Below are 7,463 nucleotides of genomic sequence, written 5' to 3'. Positions count from 1 at the left end.
GGTTTGCTCAGAGAAAAACCAAAACCCAGAGCAAGCAGTGGTCTTTTATCCCCTAGTGACCTCTTGTGGCTAACAGACTTAAAAAAAAAAAAAAAAAAACCTGTTGCTGTCAAGTTGATTCTGACTCTTGGTGACCCTATAGGACTACCCCATAGGGTTTCCAAGGAATGCCTAGTGGATTCAAACTGCCAACATTTTGGTTAGCAGCCATAGCACTTAACTACTATGCCACCAGGGTTTCCAGCTAACAGAATATCTTCTGGGAAACCTTCCTCAAGAGTATCCCTAGCTTGCTGCTTCCTGAATGCCCATCTCTGAACCAGAGGAAAAGGGCCACAGGGAGCCAGGGTTAGGAAATGAGATTTCAAAATTTCATTATGTCTCATACACACCAACATGCTCAGAACTAAGCAGAGGAAATGCAGAAATAGGAAATAACAGAAGAGAGCTGTGTTTTCTATTTCTTGGATGTGTCTTTCCTTCCTTCCTTTCTTCCTTTCTTCCTTCCTTCCTCCCTTCCTCCCTCCCTCCCTCCCTCCCTCCCTCTCTCTCTTCCTCCCTTTCTCCCTCCCTCTCTTCCTTCCTCCCTTTCTTCCTGCCTCTCTGCCTCCCTTTTTCTCTATCTTAATTTATATGATAAGAAAATACTGTAATGAAGCATAAATCAGTCTGGAGAAATAAATTATTGTCTGTTAGCTGCCTTTAAGTTGGCCTCTGACTCATGGTGACCCCATGTCCAATGGAAGAGAAATAAAGAGTGGTGCTTTAACAAGACCGGTGGTATAAAAGTGTTACAAGGGTGTTTACTATAAACATTTAATGTAAACATCCATGAGTAGGGGATTTTGTCTTAGTCATCTAGATACTACAAGTAGATGGCTTTAACAACAAGAAATTTATTTTCTCACAGTCTAGTTGGCTACAAGTCCAAATTCAGCATCAGGGGAAGTCTTTCTCTCTATTGGCTGTGGGGGAAGGTCCTTCTCACCAGTCTTCCCCTGGACTAGGAGCTTCTCCATGCAGGAACCCTGGGTCCAAAGGACGAGCTCTGCTCCTGGTGATTCTTTCTTTGTGGTATGAGGTTCCTCTCTTTGCTTGCTTCCCTTTCCTTTTATCTCTGTTTTTTTTTTTTTTTTAAGATAAAAGGTGGTACAGGCCACACTCCAGGGAAACTCCCTTTATATTGAATCAGGGATGTGAAGTTAGTAAGGGTGTTTCAATCCTGCCCTAATCCTATTTAAAATAAAATTTCAATCACAAAATGGAGGACAACCACACAATACTGGGAATCATGGCCTAACCAAGTTGACACATATTTTGGGGGGACACAATTCAATCCATGACAGATTTTTAAAGCAACTTTTACATTCATACAATGGAATATTATAAAGGCACTAAATGTGTATAGAGGGCCCTGGTAGCGCAATAGTTAAGTGCTTGGCTGATAACCAAAAGTTTGGCAGCTCAAACCCACATAGTCGCTCCATGGGAGGAAGACCTGGTGATCTGCCTCCTTAAAGATTACAGCCTAGAAAACCTTATGGGGAACTACACTCTGTCACATGGGCTCGGTATGAGTTAAAAATCGACTGGATGGCACACAACAACAAAATATGTACACATATGTTTTATAAAGAAATCAAGTTATAAAACAACTTGTATGATATCCTGGTTTTGTAACTCTGGTGCACATGTCCCTGCAAAGAGAGGGAAAAATCACCAAAATATTAGCAGTGGTGGTTATCTCTCGGAGGTGATATTATGTCATTTTTTTAAAAAAATATTCTTTGCATGCTTCTGTATTTCAGTGGTTCTCAACTTAGGCAGCACGTTAGAATCATCTGGGGCTCTGCTACAACGCTCACTGCTCAGACACACCCAGAACAGTTAAGTCAGAATCTCTAAGACTGAGGCCCAAGATTCAGTAACTAAGTTCCCCTAGGTGATTTCAATCATGCAGTCTAGTTTGAGAAGAAACGTTGCATTGTGGAATCATTTACAGTTAATGATTACTTTCACAAAGCGGCGAGGGGAGCCAAAGAAATCAATTTTTCATTTTGCCAGTTTATGTGTATGTGCATTGCATAGGCTGTTGCAATTGAATTAAGGCTAAAGCTGACGAAAATCCGAAGGAAAGTAGTAAATTAGCCTAATTAGATCATGGGAACCGAAATCAGAAAAACCTGGCATCGCTTCCTGGCTCTACTTCCTGGCTGTGTGACCTTGAGCAACTCATGCCACCTGTCTGAATGTCAGCTTCTTCATTTAGAAAAAGTGCAGACACAGATATCTGCCCCCAGAGAATTGTGAGAATTAAGTGGAATATTGCATGTGCAAGGGCTGTAGAAATTGTTAGTGCAATGTATGATGGAGAAAAAAATAGGAAAGAAAGTAGGAGAAATAAGAGCATTGCAAAATAAAACGGGGTCATCCCAAGAGTGTTAACATTTTATTATTTCTTCTCACGAATGTTTTCGTTCTTCTAACGAACACAGTTGCTGAGGGCCCATGGGGTAAGAGACGCTGTTATAACTAATGCAAGGGAGAGATGGGCTATAAACCAAAACCATAATGTGATAAGTGCTGTAAGAGCACTGTCCAGGGGAGTTAGGGAGTCTCTGCTTCTCTTTTTAAGAAGGGGAATAAGACCGCTATGAAGGTTAACAAGAAGGGAGCTCAGAATGGGAAAGTGGCCATGTGCTCTACCCTCTAGAGGGAGCTCAAGGCTTTCTCTTTGTGGTCTGAAAGAAATTAGTATTTCCAGTATTTCTATTATTAGCTGTGGACCAGTCAGCCTGGACTCATGGTGACCCCACACACAAGGAAATAAAACACTTCCTGGCTCTGCGCCATCCCCACGATCGGTTGCAGGCTGAACTGCTGTGATCCATAGGGTTGTACTGATTTTGGGGAATAGAGCGCCAGGCCTTTCTTCCCAGTCTATCTTAGTCTGGAAGCTCCACCGTCATTCTAGCCCTAGTCTGCACAAAGGATTGAGTTCTGCTAGTGTCCAGACCACTTTACTTCTCCGGTCAGTTTTTCATTCTGTGGTTGAGTTGCTATAGGCAGAACTGTCCGCTTTTTTCAAAGTAGTCCCAACTACACTGTATGTTGCAGAAATTCCCTAATCTGTACCATACAACTGACCAACGATAGAAAGAAAATGAACATAACCTTCAGTTGTCACCTGGTCAGTCCCCACGTGCAATTCAAGTTTTAATATCTGTACTTCCTTGAAGCTAGCAACAATGATCTTATTGTTTCCATGATGTTTCATGTTTAGTTGCTCAGATGTCCCCTCATATCAGAAAGAAAATACAATCTTATGAGCCTCTAGGACTCTGACAAGCTAGGCCTCTCAAAGACCTTTGATACTGCCAAACAATTCATCTGGCAGCAATTAAGAATTATCTTTTCAATAAGCTCCTATGACCTAATTATGTGATGATATTATGAAAAATTTCCTGTTGCTTCAACTTCTAAATTTTATGTAAGGTGGCAAGAGCAGGAAGGATATTACTACCCATCTTGTTTGGGTAGTAAGAACAGAGTCCTTGAGGTCAAAGAAGATAAGTCCCTACCCAAACTCTGAGAAATGAATTGTGATTGGTCTTAGCCCATATTTCTTGAATTGGTCTAAGTGGGCATGTGACCTAAATCTAGATGGCCAATGAGACAAAAGGAGACGTCTGCTGGGGGACTTCCTGAAAATTGTTCTTCCCGGAAAACAAAAACAAAACAAACACAGATTATCACAAGGAAAAAAAAATTTTATCCCAGTTTTTTTATTCCTTCCTGTTCTGAATACAGCCCTGCGAGGACTTGGTATTTGAAACTGTAGTAGCCACGAAGTGGCAAAGGATGTGGACGGACAGATGGGCTGAGTCTGGGTCCTTGGTGACACATCATCGAGCTACTGCAATTGCCTTCTCCAGACTCCTTGCCAGGTGAGGACATTAAACATTACAGTGTAAACCCCTGGAAGACTGCCTTCTGTCACCTGAAACTGAACGGGTCCCACCCAGTGCTGCAGATGTCTCAAGCATGCACTGAAACCGACTTGCAAAATTTACAACACAAACCTTCCCGATGTGTGGGGTGAGCGTGGAAAAGCACCCCAAACACCTCTTTTGGATATACACGTTAACACCCTTTTTCTTTTTGTCCCAGGTGTCCCAGCTTTAGTAAGAAGAATCAGAATTTTCATATACAAACCAACTTTTCCATTTCTCTACTGGCAAGTGGTTAGAAATTACTAGCTCGTGGATGCTTTTTAACTAGTTAAGAATATCAAGCCACTCTCATCATTGTGGGTTATTCTGCTGAGCTCATTCAGATGGGAAAATCCTTGAAGGTAAGTAGTTGAAGAGTTATGAACAATGGTTGTGAATTAAGAAATATTTAAAGAGGAGGAAGTATTTCACTTCAGTTCAATGAACCTTTATTATCTATAAGGTGTATACAAAGACAAACTTTGTTCCTATCCTCAAGGGGCATACAATCTAAAAATGGACAAAAATTTCTGAAGTAGTCTCTGAACCTATAAAGTATACCTTTTGTGATAGTTAAGGTTGTGTATCAACTTGGCTGGGCCATGATTCTCAGTGCTTTGGCAGTTATGTTGTAGTTTGGCAGCCGTATGATGATATGGTCATTTCCATGACGAGATTTGATATAATGTGATCCCCTCCATGATAGAATTTGCCCTGAGTAGACAAACAGCTGAAAGGGAGTTTCCTTGGGGGGTGTGGCCTACATCCAATATCGGTGGACTCTCTCACAAGGCTCAGGGGCCTTCGCTTGCTCCAGCTCCTGCAGCTGGCTCCTGGTTGTCTAAACTCTGGTTCTTGGGATTTGAGCTAGCAACTTACCTGCTATATTAAGTTTGAAGTCAGTCTTCACAGCCTGTGAGCAAGAACTCTGCTGTCTGACTTGCTGATCTTGGGTTCGCCAGCCCCTATGTGAATCAGGAGAAGCCTCCAGCCTGACCCACAAATTTGGGATGTACCAGCCTCTATAACTACGTGAGCCATTTCCTTAGTACAAATCTCTCTATATATTTACACACTTTACCGATTTTGCTTATCTAGGGAACCTAGCCTAAGACGCCCTTTAATGCTCAACTTGGAACCTCTTAGGTCTTTCCACTTTCCTTTTTTTTTTTTATTATGTCTGTTTCCCTCCTCCTGTGTTTGTCTATCTCACTCCCACCATTCCTTCCATATCCTTACATCTGGTTTCCCATCCCTTTGCTTAACTAACTATAGTATAGTTTTAATATTCATGGCCTTAAATGAATGAAGATATATGTTTCCATCTGTAATTTTGTGTAGGATATGTAAATATCATTCAGCTTAACTAACTTGAGTGGCTTAATTTTTACCAGTTGATGAGCTAATGAGAGATGACTAACGACCTGTAATGAACTCCACCAAACTGGTTTCTACCACCTTGACAACTCCTGACATGCCTGTTACTGAGGAGCTGGCTGGAGTAATACGTTATGTGCAGTGTATCACAACATGTAGAAGTCCAGTTTCCACCACAAGCTGTGGAAAGTTACTATTAGCAAAATGAGTCATCCTTGCTGGCAGAGACAAGACTGAGGAAAGTCTCATGAATCTCTTCAGGTTTATCCTACCTCCTTAAGATGGTCAGAGGCCCTGCTAGGAAACTCCTGAAACTCAGTGATCTGACCTGTTTATTTAAAAATTGATAACTTATTTTATTCTTCATGGAAACATTTGAATTATGCATTCTTTTTATCATTGATGTTGTAAAATAGAAAAAAAAATGGTGAGAATACTACAGTGTGATTGGAGAATATAAATTCGATGGGATTAATTTAATTTACCTGGGATGCACTCCTCATTTGGGAGAATGCTGTTAATTGTGCAGCAGCAGCTTAGCCAGTAATCTTTAGAGCCAGACTGGGGATTTGGACCAATGCAGTGTTTCAGTGGAGCTTGGTTATGAAAAAAATTAAAATGATTTTAAAAAGTAAAGGATTTTTTTTTCAGGCCTGGGGACCCATATGGCAACACCAATGCAAATAGGTAGAAGAAATACGTAGCCCTTGGTTAAAAACTCTTCAGAAGTGTGTTCTCTCACAACTTGTGATGCGAGAACTATAGTCATTCTGTGAGAAGCATAGACAGCTCCAGGAGACTGGATCCATAGGTTGCTAACTTGCGGTCAACCAGGGAGAATAACCAAACCCAACCCAACCTAACCTGTTGTCGTTGAGTGGATTCCAATTCATAGTGACCCTGTAGGACAGAGAACAACTGCCCCATATGGTTTCCAAGGAGTAGCTGATGGATTTCAACTGCCAAACTTTTGGTTAGCAGCCTAGCTCTTATCTACTGTGCCGCCAAGACTCCAACCATGGGGAACAGAGAATAGGAGATATGAAAACAACAGAAAGTAGAATGCCACAAGATTCAGAAAGGGCAATGAACCAGCAGAAAAGCTTTAGGGAGTAAGACTTACTTTGAGGGAGCAAGGACTACTGTGACCCACACAGCCCTTCCTCCGTTTGAGATCAGCAAGCAAGCTTTTGTCAGCAAAGTGGGCTGAACAAGAAAACAGCTGTGTGCATCTTTTCTTGATTCTTTTCTGAGAAAGGTGTGGCAAGTTGCTGCTAACAAAGTGATTCTTGGACAAGGAAGTTCTTTTAGAGTCCAGCGTTTGTGCAGATATGTTTGTGGCAAACATTTCCTTTGTTAGAGACTTCTTTGGTGGACCATGTTTTCCTCCACAAAGGGGGTTGCAAAGGAATTTGAGGTGATGCGGCTTTGGAGCAACTTATAGACAGCACCCTGTGATTCTGCCATCTTCCCACTCACCCCACCTTACTAACTCTCCATTGGAAGCCAAGCTTCTGACAGGCAGAGAGCATGTTTCATTCACTCATTCACTTTGTGCCCAGAACTCAGCACAGTACCTGTCACCCAGTAGGTACTTAATAAATATAAATTAATATGTGAGATAAGACACCAGGTGCCTTTTAGAGAGCAAAATTATTTTTTTCCTAAAGGGCCCCTGAGTGCAATTCTGAATTTTAGTATGTTTCCTCAGTGTGAGGGTTAATGCTTAAGTGTACCAGTGAGCAGTCAGTTTGGCTTAACTGGTACACTTTTTTTCCTCTGGTGTTCAGTGCAAAGATGAAAGATAATGTGACTCTCTTTAAAACCTTTTCTGTTTTAAATATGGGAGTGAGTTTCTGCAAGATTGTGGCATTTCAGCTAAAATTTTAACCAGACTTTAAAAAAAAAGAAAAACTGAGTCATCTGAATATATATTGCTAATATAATTTATGCATTCATTAAGATTGAAATAAACCATTATATGTGATTTTCTTACTCTTTTGATATATTCCCTTGCAGAGTAATACATGAACCATGATTTTGAATGTGATATAGATACGCCATTCTTAGTACTTTTAGAAGTTAGGTGCTTTC

The sequence above is a fragment of the Loxodonta africana genome, chromosome 9, assembly GCF_030014295.1.
Source record: "Loxodonta africana isolate mLoxAfr1 chromosome 9, mLoxAfr1.hap2, whole genome shotgun sequence".
NCBI classification, from domain to species: domain Eukaryota; kingdom Metazoa; phylum Chordata; class Mammalia; order Proboscidea; family Elephantidae; genus Loxodonta; species Loxodonta africana.
This window is presented reverse-complemented; position numbering follows the sequence as displayed.